We start from the raw sequence: 15,539 nt of genomic DNA, 5'->3' as shown, positions 1-15,539 counted from the left end.
TATAGAAATATTTTCGGACTTTTCCAATATATTAAAATTGAAATTGTTAGTCTGCTAGAAATTATTTTTGTATATGGCATGATTCAATCTAATTTTTTTCTTCTCTTGTTGGAGGTATGCTTATGCCAGCAACTTTTTATAATATAAATTGTTGTCTTCTTACTCAACTGAAAACCTACAGTTGAAATGTATTACATTTTGATAAGCATTTAGCTTTTTTTGTGTGTGTGCATGTGTTATCTGGTTAATTGTTCCTATGTGCATGCCAAAATCTTTTTTCATTTTTTAAAAATTTTCTTATTATTCCTGCATAGTTTGTAGTAAGTTTGGTATTTGCCAAAATATTTCTGCACTCATGATTCTTTTTAAAAATGGTTTTCTTAACTGTTTTTCTATATGTATCTTGTTGCAAATAAAATTACTTTATCAATATTAAAGAAGGAAAAACCCCACTGGATCTCATTGGTGTATATTGACCTCAGAAAGCTTAATGTTTTAAGAGATTAGCATTCTCTTTAAGAATATATGCTTGCGTAGTGCATATACGGTATTTTAGGTTCTTCAATAAAATATCCTCAAACTTTTATAATTAGGGTATTTGTTATTAAATTTATCCTGTGCATCATATGATATATATTTCTACTCTTTGTAAAATATTTTTCATTTGAGTTTCTAATTCTTTATTTCTAGTATAGAAAAAATAGATTGGTTTTGTATAATTGTCTTGCATCTATACATCTAAAAATTTTCTTACTAGTTTTAGCATTTCTATTAAAGGTGGGTTTTCAAAGTATGCTATATTCACTGTAAGTAAAGATACCTATTTATATATATGAAGCAAGTATATATATATTTTTTCTTATGACAAGCAGAAACTTGAAAGCAATATTTTTTTAAAATTTTATTTAAGGAGAAAAAGAAAAAAATAGAAAAAGGGTACAAGTTATACAGAATTTCAGAAAAAAATAAACCGTAGGAAATCACTAGTTAATAGATTACATATTGTTATCTTAGAAATAGTTATTCAAGTTACAAAGTTAAAGCATATAAAGTGGACTTTCAAACAGTGAGACTGCAAACAGTGTTGTTCAATGATCCAACAAAACTCAGTAATATGGTTGTCTATCTTATACACTTAAATATATATGCAATTGTATCCTTTAAAGCACTTTCTTTTCCTTTCTTTTATACAATGATAATTACACATTTTGGGCTTTATTGCTCTCACAGTTCTTATTACTTTTATTTGAAGAGAGTAAAACCAGATGTGACCTGAGTCAGTCAAATCAAAAGGATGGGCATAATAGATAATGTAAAAACAAAATCCTAGGTGATCAACAATGGTTACCATATTGCCTCTTGCTATCTTAAAAAGAATTGCCTATATCATCAGTTAGAATAAAATTGAACAAAACAGTAAAGAATAAAACCAAAACATTGGAGACATTACAGGACTTTAAAAGAAGATAATAGTCAACCAGAATGGTCTTATTGAATCATAATGAATCTTATTGTCTTCACAGTTGTTGCCTATACTTTCGAACTTGGTACTATCAAGCAAAGCAGAATAGAGGAAAATCAGTCAAAACAAGTTGGTGAGGGCAATACAGGGTTTCAAATCAAGTTAATAGGAAATGAAAATGAGTTACATTAATGTATCCTGCTATTTTTTATTTATTTTTCTAATTTACCTTAATTAAAAAGGTAAAAATAAAAAAGTAAATAATTTTTAAAAAAGAGATTGAGATAAAAGAGGGCATAACAACAAAACAATGCGGGTCAAAGCATAACCATTTAAGCAAAACAGTGTTTCACCACAAGATGTCCTGACATAAAAATAGTTACCATAGTGTCTCTTTCCTTGAAATCGTTGAGTATAACTTCGTATACTGTAGCACCAAACATATCAAGACAATGTAAAACCATTAAAGAGAATGACAGTATTACAGGGTATTTAGAACCAACTATCAGAAAATGAACAATGGTTTCTGTATAATCTCCTTGTCTATAAAAGTTTTTGCTTGTATTATCACATATAATAAAATCCAGTAAGATACAACCTGTTAAGACCGATGGAGACAGAAGAATAAAAGCTTTATGGGACTTCAAAACAAGATGATATTAAATCAGCACTAGCTATTATGATGTCTTGTTTTCTCCAAAATAGCTGTTCCTACCATCCAATCTTCTCTGCCTCATTTCTGTTGAGCTCTTTTTCTGTCGTTTGTTGTCAGTTTGTCTTCTTCATTTTGCTTTCTGCTCCATTCATTGTGGCCTCTCTGCCACTGTTTCTGGAATCTTGGTATTTTCCTTTTTTAGAATATCCTGCTAGAGTTGCATTGGTGGTTGCATATTCCCCTAGTTCCTCTTTATCCTGGAAGCACCTTGTTTTTCCATCAATTTCTAGGGACAGTTGTGCAGGATATATCAGTCTTGGCTGGAGGCTGTTATCTTTCAAAGCTTGAATTATTTTCCCCCACACTCTTCATGATTTGATGGTTTGTTCTGAGATGTCTGCTGTAATTCTGATGGGTGTTCCCTTGTAAGTGATCTGTTTCTTGTCTCTGACGGCTTTTAATATTCTGTTCTTCATTGGATTTCTGGAATTTTGATTATTATATGCCTGGGTGTAGTTCTGTTTGGGTTTTAGGTGGCTGGGGTCCTGTATACCTCATACATCTCTGAGTATCTTTACCTTTTGCTAAATTAGGAAGATTCTCTTGGATTATTTCTGTGAATAGCTTTTGTAGTCCATTTGTTTGTGTCCCTACTTCTTCTTTTATGTTCTTAATTCTTAAGTTATAGATCCTCTTATCATCTTCAAGCCTTTATATTATTGCTGTTTGTTTTCTTGTTATTTTTAAGAAGTTTTTCATTTCATGCTCCCACATTACAAATCTGCCCTCCAATTCAGATAATCTATCCTTAGTTTCTTTCAAGTTGTTATGCCAGCTTTCAATAGTATTTGTAGTTTCCTGGTAATCTCTTTGAACCTGCTTCATATACTCTATGTTTTCTCTATTTTCTCCATCAAACAATTCTCCCCTTTTTTTCTGTTCTTCCATTCCACCGTCTGTTTTTTCTTGGGTGGTGCTTAGCATTTCTCTAACTATTCTATTTATATCTTGCTTTATTTTGTTAAATACTTCATTTTTAAACTCATCTATGAGGCTCTGGAGATATCGCTTTATGTCTATTGGTGCCGTGTCTGATATTGCATGTTTTCTGTCCTCCTTTGCATTTCCCTTTCCTGGATCAGTGTTCTCAGGATTGGGGACTGAGGACCCTTTCTTGTTGCTTCCTCTTTCCATACTTTTTGTTCCTACCATACAAGCAAATATAAGAGACCCAGTTTTTTTCTCTTTGTCTGTTACAGTTTGTTTGAATTACACTGGCTAGTTGTTCCCACCCACTGCAGTGTACTAGGGAGACACAGAACTGGGCAGCCTCTGCTGGGCCCACCCCTCCAGGTCAACCTACCTGAGGCTTCACTGCTAGGGTGCACCTCCAGGTGCTATGACTTGGTTACAGCTAGCTTACTGGGTCTTAGTCAGCGGTGTCACCCAGGTCAGGCACTCCCCACCAATCCCACTTGAGAGGGGAATATGCGACTAAAGTTACTGCAGCATCCTATTCTGGCAAGTCTGCCTGGTCTCAGTTATGTCCTTTGCTGGAGCCTCCTACTGTATGGAAGGGTCCCCGTTCCGCTCACTCACCGCAGGTTGATGCAGGGCTCCCTGTCAGTCCCACTGTCAATTCCATTCGCTGATTCCCACTCTCAGAGCTTTCACGCGTCTCTCATCCTGCCATGCTGATTTGGACGCAGCAGCAGCAGCAGGAAATTCAAATCGCGGCTTCCAGTGGCGTGGGTTCCAGCTTCCATGCTGAGATTTTATCTGTTCCTGTTATAGCACCAGGATTGCATTTCCAGTTGGTTTTTCTTAGCTTAGTTTATTCCTAGGTCAGCAGGGTATATCTCCCCTTGCTTAGTGCTCTTCATACCACACCATTCCTGGATTCTAAGTGGGGTATCTCAGAGAGCCTCTGTAGCTGCTGCTATCTATCTGCCATGTTCTCCCAGAAGAAAAGCAATATTTTTAAAGAGTTAATATTTTTGAATTAATTGTACCCTGTACAATTTCAATAAAACTGGCTTTAACATTTCACCACTTAGCATTATACATATTTGCTATTGAATTGTACTAAATTGTCTTTATCTTATTTTAATGGTTTTCCTCATGTTCTTACCAGACTTATTTATTGACCTCATTTGTTGCACACATATACATATGGGACCTCATTACCTCTCTTCTTCAGTCTTGATTGTAATAGAGCGTGCTTCATAAAATTGTATACTGGTAAAAGGCTGGACTTTAGTTCATATGTATTTTTTTCCTCAGTGACCACTGTCCTCTAACATCTCCATCAAACATGAGATAGAGTCCTACTTTTTTAAAATTAGTTTTCTCTTCATATGCCTATAAAATTTTGGGCCCATATCACTCATTTATATGAGATACTTTAATCTGGTACCATCATTTACTGTTTAATATACATGTCTCTGGAGGTAAAATAGACATCGTGTAATATCTCTGTTTTATGTGGAGTCCAAATTTTTATTGTGGTATTGACAGTAGTGTGTTTATCCAGAACACGTAGGTTGGTGTGCATGGATAGAAACTTGTTTAAGTTATTTCCAATTAATTGGCCTATGAGTCATTATAATTTACACTAAGAACCAGTAATGAAGTTTTTTCTACAATGAATTCTTAATTTAGAAAAGTGTACTGTGAATCATTCAAATTAGGTCTGTCTTTAATTTTTTATGAAACTGTTAGAAGAAAGTTGAAATACATATTATTTTGCAGAATGATTTCTTTCCATTTTTAAAATAGAAGTCTTAGACTAAATAGGTTGCAAATAGAACCTCATTAAGGTCTGGGACAAAAGCAAAGCGCATCTGCCCTTTCTCCGCAGAACCACCTAAAGACATCTTAGAAGTATTAGTTCATCCTGAGTATTCCTAAATGAATGTTTACGGGGCTTTTCCTTCCCTTGGTGGTCCTAGGAATCATTCTGTAGTCTACTTTCTGCACTCAGATTTTTGCCTCTGGCGGAGTTCTGACTCCATGCTCATGAAAAGGAGAAAACACACTGTAATGGCTTTGGGCAGCTGCCAGTGGAAAGCTACCCCCTCAGACAATCACTTTCTATTATCGTTTGCTGCACATAGAATACATTATTCATCATTTTCTAAGCATGTTCATTATAAATGCTGTTTAATCACATTTTAAAGGTAAATGTCATTTATCAAATTATCATCCAGTATCTTGTTCCAAGTCAGCCCTGATTCTTTACAATAAGCCGATGCCTTGCAGGAGAACTTGTGTATTTATTTTTATCCCATTATCTGGCCAAAGACCGAAAGTTGCACATGTGTCTCATTCAGTTTTCTCTGTTTAAAGCCATTTTCCTGTATTAAAATAATCATCTTACTTTGGTATTGTTGTTTCCATCCCGAGATAGAGTTTTAAAATGTACAATACTTACTTTTGGACTTTTCTGAATATAAATAGTGGTATGCAAACATTTTGTGTTCAGAACAATAGTATTTTAACGGATTTCCTTTTATAATGCTCTACATAGTATGCATTCAGGAAATACAGTATTTTTTTAATTAAAAGGCAACACTGCATGGTAAGACTTTGGTAGATTATGAACTTCTGTGTGGATTATCAGAAATTCTTAAATATTTTGATTCCGGTTAGCTGTTTTAGATATGAAAGGTAGTGAATGAGATAGAGCTAATCTGTGGAATCAATAGACTCTTAAATGTTAAAATATTAAAATTACATGTATTAATGGAATAAAATGTGGTGTTCTGATTATGTGTGTGTATGTATAGACAGATAACATGTAAATTAGGTTAATCATATCTCTTCAAATATTTATCATTTCTTTATGGAGAAAGCTTTCAATATGCTTTCTGCTAGCATTTTTGAAATATGTAAGTTTTTATTGTTTGTCATCATCACAGTATTATATAATAGGACACCATAACTTCTTGCTCCTAACTGTAACAAAAAATATGAAACACTTTACAAAGTTAGGGGTTATCTTTGTGTAGGGGTCAAGCAAATCTTCTCCTTACTGTAGTGTTACAATGTTAGTATATATGCTGCTGAACTGAACACATTATATGCTTCTTGAATTATTAGTATTATATTCTGGTAAACCTCCTATTCATTCTCCATTTGAAAACTATATTTGGGAAGAGAGAAGCAAGTAGCATCCAATCTTTTCATTTTGCTTTCATTCTGAAAGACTATTTTCGCTCTAAGATTGATACATGCGTCTATCTTTGTTCTGCCATGGAATTTTTCAGAAATTATACATCAGAGATTGAAAAGGCACAGCAATCTGTCTTGTAGTTATTTACTATGTGTGCAGTATTTTACAACAGAATTCTAAGCAGTAAATATTAAGATGTAGTAAAGTCAATGAAGTATAGATTTTAAAACAAAATTTTAGAACTCAGTAGGAATTGAAGAATCAGAGTAGAGAAATTTTCAAAATATTTTCAAATGAAAGAAGGTAAAGGAGCTCAGCAAGTGACTTTTCTAAGCGCATATAGATGCTTGATGGGGCTTCAGCAAGGAATAGGGGTACCCTGGGAACATAGCTCTTCTTCTAGCCCCTTACCCCAGCCAACTGGAACTGGGGAAGTTTCGAGGAGTTGGTTTAATACGAGCCCTTAGTAAGAACCTTGATACCACAAGAATTTATCCTAATGTGGCTGAATTCAGATGGCTTTTCTCTTTGTAGCAGGATTTTGGATTAATTTGGCAAATTCCTATCAGAAAGCAGTGTTCAGAGGGCAGTGTCAGCTTTATTGAAATATTTTTGTGTAAGAGTGGTGAAACTCTAGGTCAGTGCCATTTCAAACCCCAGTTTCTGTCTTGTAAGAACATGATAAGCATAGCTTTTCTTAAACTGAGGTGATTTATACATGAGCTGTGATAGTGAGATGTGAATGCCAGAAAGCTGTATTCCCGGCAGTTTTCCTGTTTCTTTAACCCTTCTGTTTGGAGTTAATTAAATTTCATATTAAAGAAACCCTTTTTAATCTTCCTGTGTTAGTATTGTGGTTGTCTGTGTGATACCAAACATTGAAATACATCTTTTTGAAAAATGAATACTCTTTCTGTTTTGTTATAGGATCTTGGAAGGATAACTAAATCAGCTCAGTGCTACGCAGTAGAAATATCTTATGTGATTTTATGTGATCTCATGTCATGTTGGACATTAACAATAATTTATACTAAGACAGTGATTCTCATCCACCCTGATTTAATGTTGTTACCTTGCCAGTGCTTGGAATGAATTTGAGCTCAGCTACTTTTTTCTTCTCTTATCTCTTTTGATCTAGTGGTAAGATGTTGAGGGCTCTCAGCCCTGCTCTGTTTCTTTGAAATATAATAAAAGTAATTGGTGAAGAGGGAATTGAACCTGTGACCTTGCCTCCCTTACAACGTGACCTAATCAATTGAGAAAACCTCTGTCACAGCTTCCCTTGTGACAGTTCTCATCTTTTATCATCACATAACTGATGCTTGTCATCTTGTAACTCAACTCAGCCACTATCAGTTCCTCCTACTCTTTTAATCCTACATGGCATTCTTGAATGTGTGGCTTTTGGTAGAATTCATTGAATCAGTTAGTGTATGGAGACATGAAGGTTACAGGGTCGTTTTGAGGAATATACGTATAGTAATATGTGGCCACGTTTCAAAGTCTTAGATGTACTTTTTATTATACTGTGTCTTTACCCCCAAAGCTGCATTTATTTTAACCACGTCAGTTTCACATGCTGGCTTTGGTAAACATTACTTTTCCTCATTGCTGAGACAAAATATCTGGCACCCAAAGTTAACAGGGGGGAAGGCTTATTTAGCTCGTAGGTTGTAGAAATTTTAGTCTACAAAAGGCTGGCTTCAAGGCAGAGTTGCTTGGCAGAGGGGGATTTCAGAAGAGACAGTTCATGGCAAGCTGAAGACAGCAAGAGCAAGCAAGCAAGCGAGACGATGAACCCCTTTCTGTCTCTGTGTTGTATCTAGGCTACCAGGATTAGAGCAAGGCCAAATCAATTAGTGCACCATTACTAAATCACACAACCTTAATCTCAGCATCACACACTCTAGATTTAGTCACCTCTGAAAAAGCCTCACCTGTACTTCATGAGGCTTTGAGCTGGCAGTAAATATACATTTTCTACTGTGAATTTTATAGGCAATATAATGAAATGCGTAAATATATGTCTGACTATATCTACAGCTTACATATGGATGAACATAGAAGTAAATGTACATCTATTTATAGAAAAACATCTAAATACAGTGTTTTATTATGGACAGAGCAATCAACCATAATTTCAAAGATTTCCAAAAATAACCTGAGTAAGAAATCTAAATTGTTATTACTCATGGCTGTATGTATTTCTTAGGATGTAAATTCATGCTGAAACTTTCAAATTTCCAGTCTGTTTTGTGCTGGCAGCTCTGCTTCTCCATCACACAAGAAATTAAGGAAAGCTAACTACAATTTTAAAATATCAAACTCAAACATCTGACTTGAATGTCCAATGTTTTCATTTTTTTCCCTTAGAGAAAAAAATGTACAAGTACTTTATGAAACTAATAGATATTTAAATTGGTGTTATTTTACTATCTCTTTATTTCTACGTACAATATTTCTACCAAGATATTTGTAGAAGACCACAACAAAATTTACTTCAAATCATGCAGAAACCAAAATTTGGTCTGAATGAAATCACTGAGAGATCCCTTAATAAGAAGAAACTACAGCAGACGTTACCCTGTCTCTGGTATCAGAATAATATTGGGAATGCATAAGGCCTGCCAGAATGGAAAATTCTTGGAATTGTTCCACATGTACAATATAGAAAACTTTTAAAACTTATAGAATGCTTAGAGAAGCAGGTCTGGGATGTCTTGAAAGTAGGAACTTCTGCTTCAATCAGGCTGCATCAGCTTCTTCTGGAAGATTTTGTAAGGTATGAGAAATAGATTCTAATAATTAAGACTTAGAAAAGTGAGTAGTGGTCTCATTATGATGATTCAGGATAACAGATTCACCTTAAGATGCCATCTTTCTTCCTCGAGTTCTTTGTGGTTTTATTTTTTGTTCTATAATTATAACATAAAAACCAGACCTGATAAATAGATAAATACTAGTATGTTAAAATAAAAATTATAAAAAATCTTTGCATGGCAAAACCATGACAAGAAAAATTTAAAACTAAACTGAAAGAAAAATGATTGCATCTAATATTATAGAGAAAGGATAATTTCCTTAATACTGAGATGGCAGTAGAGCTTCAAACCACATCTACCCTGCTGCCTGTTTTTATAAATCAGATTTTATTAGAGTACAGCCAAACTCATCCTTTTGCATATTGTTTGTGACTACTTTTACCCTACAGTAGCAGAATTAAGGAGTTGAAGCAGAGACCTCTTGGCCTACCAAGTGGGAAACATTTACTATCTGGAAATTTACAGAAAATTTTTCTCTTACACATGAATTATGAGCTCTTATCAAATCAACCTGAACAGATCAACACTAGAAAAACAGTCAAGAGATGTGGTATGTTACTGTCACAACAAAACAAAACAAAACAAAAGGACAGCAACTCTCTTCCCAGATGGTTCAAATGAAGAGTGGTTAGTAAGAGGCAGGGTCTGATTCAGGGGACACAGGAGGGCTGGTGTGACACTTAAGAGCCCAGCAAGAGCAGGAAGCCGTTACAATCCCTGAGACGAAGACTACAAACAGAGAAAATGAGGTCACAAAAACTCAGAGCTGGAGTAGAGGAAGACAGAGGACAAGTTATGGAAAGGTACAGCCACCATAAGAAACACGTGCTGAAACCAGTGGAAATGGTTAGAAATACTTTGATTACCCTTCTCCACCTTGTAGTCTGTTGCTGCCTCCCAGAAATAAGATAGCCCAGGTTCTTAGGGGTCAGTTTCTAAAACACAGATGAGATTCTCAACCCAATCCATCACGAGATAGAAAAATGGAAACTATCCTGAAATGTCACTTTTTACCAGTTGGCTTGGCAAAGAGCAAAATGCTTAATAGCACTTTCTGTTAGCAAAGGCGACAGGTACTATATAGGTATAGATACTTACGCCTCTGTGTGCATTTGTGGCATGAAGGCCATATCTCTCAAAATTTTGATAGTATATTTTGACTCAACAGTTACATTTACAGCAATTTACTCTATAGGTATTTTGGCGTATACAAGTGACATATGCATAAAACTATTTACTGGGACTTTGATTTTTAACAGGAAAAGAATGAAAATAACCTAAATGTCCAAGAACAGGGAACTAAAATAAATTATGCTACTTCCACTCACTGGAATTCATTGGCATACTCTGCAGTACTTGATTTTTTGTGTATTTTCAAAAAAATAGGGACTGAATACGTAAAATATTATTGTATGTACGTCAAAGAACCCAATCACTGGTAAAATTACATGCTTCTAGAGATGGAGATTACGGGGGACAGGCTCATCTTTTTTAAGCTTTTTGGATTTTGATTTAAAAAGTTAATAAGCTTATGAACTAGTTATTGCAATATTAAATATCATTTAAAAGTTTAATTGAGAGGAATCTCAAAATTCTAGTCCTTAACTTGTGGTTTTCAGTATTCTCTCACATGAAATCTGGAAGCTAATTGACAGACCCAGAGGTTCAACCAGTGTTACCATTGCACTGCTCTTGTTAGTCCTGGGCTCTACTTCTTCAACCTTTGTTTTCTTCAGCATTCTTGACATTGATAACACTACAGGTGTGTTTTTTAAATGCTCTACCATTGCATCTTAAACAAATTGAGGCTGTCCCTATTTGTTGGTTTGATGTATTGACAATTTTACTTCACTTTAGATATATGCTTGTTTGAAGCTGTCTTTTGAATATTGATTTTCAGATGCAGCGAGTTGTATATTATCAACAAGTAAACATTTGACAATCAAAGAATCAAAATATAGGAACAAATGTGGATTTCAAACCTATCTCTTTTTATTTATTTATTTTTTCTGGGCAAGATTTGCCTCAATTGAAAGAACTGAATATGGATGAGCACATGTTGCAAACTGATTTTTAGCCATAATTGCTTGCAGTAGGAAAAGAGGCAAAGAAAGTGGATTGGGAATAAAGGCAATCAGAGATGAGATTCCTACACCTGCCAGATTCTGTGTGTAGCACACAGGCATCCACAGAGAAATTGAAATGCTGCTATCCTGTGAAAAGAGGTTCCAATTAATGTGATTTGGATGCATCTTTCTGCCAATAGCTCACCTCATGAAACGACAATCCATTCTGCTGTTGGAGTCAGGCAAAGGGCTCATTTAGTGAGTGGCACAGGAGACATCCTGGGAACTGTATTGGGGTGAAGGTGGGGTGACCCTCCTTCCATTCTGTCGTGCTATTTCAGCAATAGCAGCTTACAGAGAACACGTTTATCTGGAAAGCTTATAACAAGATGGCAGTTTATATAGTAAATGCCATTCCAGAAGCATATGTTTCTCAAATATATGGCCATGGAGTAGGAGTTTAGCATAGCACATTGCCAGGTTTTGATTACTGAAATAAAGATATGTTTACCCTATTAACTTTGGCATGAAAAAGACTTGAATGGTATGCAGATCCTTTCAGGTTCTAATTTAAAACTGAAGAGTTTAAACAGGGCCACCTGATAATTATTTATCCTGAGGCAGTGATTTAGAAGGAGGTGGATGTTAACCTTCTCAGGGATATTGCTTCCAATTGTATTCTAGGGACTAGAACACTACGGTGCTTCATTCTGTGTGTGTGTGTGTGTGTGTGTGTGTGTGTGTGTGTGTGTGTGTGTGTGTGTTTTCTCTTTTATTCATGGACTATGGAGTTACCAGGAGTTACCAGGAGCTGTAACTCATGCAGCATGGATCAGAGGATACACATTACCAGGAAAGGTGGGATCACTCCGGCATCTGCACAGTATTGTCTAAGGATTGCAGTATTCCTCTAAAAGACCAAGACCAGGCTCCTGCCAATAGGTTTCCACACATTTAAGCAGTGCTTCATAAAGGCAGTATCTTGCGTAGATGTTGCCCATTTCTCTGTCCCTCCCACATACCACTCTGTCTAGCCATGTACCTCGCCCCCCAGCCATGCTTACCTTTCCTTTTTCTGCAGGTTTGGTTGTACCAATGGTCTGTTCGCTGCTTGTTCTCTTAATCTTTATATGTGAGTCCATTTTTTTTGAGTCTGAATTCTTGAAAATACGAGACCAAGTTTTATCTATTCCATTTTTTCTTCTGTAAAATAACATAATTATTGGTTCTGCTCTTCTCACTCAACTGTGGCCCTTAGCCAGTGGATCGCAATCCTTTGCAGCCTATTCCACTATTCACATTTTTGATGAAGAATATTGGTGGTGTGCAACTTGCAGTTTTGTCATGGGAATGTGAATTGATGCTGTCTAGTGTGAAATAATACATGTTTCTCCAAAGTCCAGATTTCCAGAAAAGCTATATACTAAGCAGTGTTTGTATTATAATCATCCCCTATTGTGGAGTTACATTTTCATTGATCCACAAACAAAAATCTATTTGTGTGTAATTCCTTAAGAGTGGTAAAAAGAACGTTGGTGAGCCTGTATTATTGCCAAGAACTGACTGTGGTAGGTAATTTTCCATATATTTAATAATTATTGTTACTCAGTTCCATATGCTACTGAATTGTTGTGGTGATCTTCTGAAGTTCATATTTTTATTTGAATTAAACCTGTCATTTTTGAGACAATCACAGATTTATATGCAGTTGTGAGAAATGATGGGAGAGACTTCTGTGTCCTTTCTCTAGTTTCCTACAGTGGTGTTTTATTTTAAAAAATGTCTTGCTGGAAGTCAAACCTAAGAACTCACTCATGCTACACACAGCCTCACGCATGCTGATTACATACTCTGCTACTGAGCTGCATTTCAGCTGCAGTGGTCCCATCTTACAAAACCTAAGTACAGTAACAAGCCAAAAATTGATATTGATATAGCCAGGAAGTATGCTCTTCACCACTGTAAGAATCCTTCATGTTCCCTTTCATAGTTAAATTCACTTCTGCCTCAACCCTTCTTTAACCTGTAAAACCACTAATTTGTATGCTTTTTAAAATAATTTGTTTTTTGAGGGGGAAGGAGGGAATGTTATGTGAATTAAAGATACAGTGTATAGACTTTTGAAATTGGCTTTTATCTGTTAACATAATTCTCCAGAGATTTATCCAGGTTGTGATATGTGTCTAAAGTTTGTTTTTTTTCTTATTGCTAAGTAGTAATCCATTGTATAGATGGAACACCTTTCATTCATTGAACCTTTCATTCATTGAAGGGTATTAACCTTTCATTCATTGAAGGGTATCTGGGTTACTTCCAGTTTTGGGCTATTAGAAGTAAAGTTTCTATAAACATTCATTTCCATATTTTATGGGAACGTAGATTTTCACTTCTTCAGGGAAAATGCCCAGTAATTGATGAATTATACTGCAGTTGGCATGTTTAGTATGTGCTGTGGTTTGGTTGTGGTTTGTCCCCCAAGGTTTCATTGTTGTTTTGGTTATTGTTGTTGGAGGTTTAATATCCAGTGTGGGAGAACTGATGGAACCCTGTAGATGTGGGGCCCAGAGGGAGATCCTTAGGTGACCGGAGTGTACACTTAGAAGGGACTGGGGGACACCAGCCTCTCTGGCTGTTTCAAACTGTGATCCTTCCTGCAATGTGTGCTTTAGCCTTTGCCATCTGTCACAAAGTGATGTCACCAAGGGAGACCCTCCACAGAACCTCTGCTAGGCTGTGAAGTAAATAAACCTCCTTTATTTATAATTAAAGGCTTCAGATATTTCATTATAGTAATGTAAAGCGTACTAATAAAGTGTACAACCTGCAGTGATTCTCTGAAGCAGTGGTGAGGAACCTATAGCATGCGTGCCATAGCCAGCTGCTTGTTATTGAAAGTTTCAAAAGTTCACCATCCCTGTTCTAAAGCACACATTATTGTCATTTCCAGATGAGGAAACTACAAGCCAGTAAAGTTGGCTAACTTGCCCAATATTAGAAGGTTAGTGAGTAGTAAAGTTTAAGACTTGATCTCAAATCTATCTCACCCTTCAAATTCATAAGTTGTCCAATCAAGTACTTTCCTGCATCATGTGATCTTTTACACATAACAGTGTTTGGTTAGAAAATAAGAGTTTCTGTTTTGACCTTACCTCAAATTACTAAATATGAGGAATTTATTTCATGGTTATACAATTGTATATGGCTGTTTTTAAAAAGATCAAAAAAGCAAATATTAGTACAGAAGATTAGTACGGAGTCCAAGGTAGGTGGAATCAATTGAGGTATACTAGTGTTGTAATACAAAGGTAGTAAACTTTATCATTCTATCTTTGCTGAGAAATTACAGGGCTGGAACTGGTTGCCCAGTAAATCAAGGGAAGAGCCAAGATTTGGATCTCAGAGCTCCATCCTTCTTTTGTCTGGTTGCCTTCTTTCTGGCTTGGACTGCGTTCAGTGAGGAAGCAGCCTCCTTGGTGGCTGATGACTCTTGAAAAGACAGATACCATCAGAATTACTGTGGTGTTTGTGGAAAGATGCCAATGGGGAGGAAGAGAGTGAAACATTCCCAGGAGCTGACTGAGCCAATCATGGCAAATACTACAGCTCTGACAGTGTTTATGGTTATTAGATGCACAGTGGAGAATTGCAGCCTCTTCTTATAATCTAAAGGACAGAAAGATCTTTTGTGGGAAAAGAATAGTCACTCGTATACCTGACCAACACTTAAATAGTAATACTTCATGTCTGATACATAGAGTGATGTTGCTTGAACATTGATTATGGAGCTATTGAATTTTGGGGTTTTTATTTTTGTTGTTATTCCCAATTTTAAAAAAGGACTGTTTCATTAAGTAGTTTGAGAAAATTACAGACACAAAATTGAATCTTGCTGAGAAAGTCTTTTCAGTATAACTTTAGAGGCTTTGTAACTTCTCAAGAAACATTCTGTTTTGAAATTTTAAACAAAGGCAGGGTAGTTACCACTTTGTTTTCTGCATCCTAAATATTGTTTCTGAATTAAAATAGCTGATTTCAGTTTAGTTCCTGGAGACTACAGTGAAGCTAAAATGAAAATGATCTATCTTATGTTCTTAATAGTGAGGCCTTTTGAAATAAGCTTCTTCCATAACTTTTTTTGCCTGAAATAATGTTTATATTTGGTTATTATTTCAATAATAGTAGTAATAATGGATTTTTAGTTAATACTGCATTTAGTTGCTGATCTGAGTATTTCATAAGTGCGAAAATGAGATTCCAAAAGTTGTTCTGAGACTTTATTTTCCCTTTTGTTGACAGATCATAACTTGCTATTGTTTAAGTATGATCTATCATGATGATTATATCAGTGATCTTTATGTGA

General features: G+C 35.5%; 1 protein-coding gene and 1 non-coding gene across 9 annotated transcripts in view; one reads left to right on the top strand and one right to left on the bottom strand.

The window, feature by feature from the left end:
* Positions 1–15,539, top strand: part of Smyd3 (SET and MYND domain containing 3) — a 715,019-nt gene that overhangs the window by 427,799 nt on the left and 271,681 nt on the right. The gene's annotated exons all lie outside the window — the stretch shown is intronic.
* On the bottom strand, positions 6,083–6,194 carry LOC111758198 (U6 spliceosomal RNA). The gene has a single exon (XR_002792420.1). It is a non-coding gene; the product is annotated as a U6 spliceosomal RNA (small nuclear RNA).

The sequence above is a fragment of the Cavia porcellus genome, unplaced genomic scaffold (genome assembly GCF_034190915.1).
Source record: "Cavia porcellus strain 051 isolate PalLab524CR breed Dunkin Hartley unplaced genomic scaffold, mCavPor4.1 scaffold_26, whole genome shotgun sequence".
Taxonomy (NCBI): Eukaryota; Metazoa; Chordata; class Mammalia; order Rodentia; family Caviidae; genus Cavia; species Cavia porcellus.
Note: the sequence above shows the minus strand (reverse complement) of the source record. Positions and strands in the feature narration are given on the sequence as shown.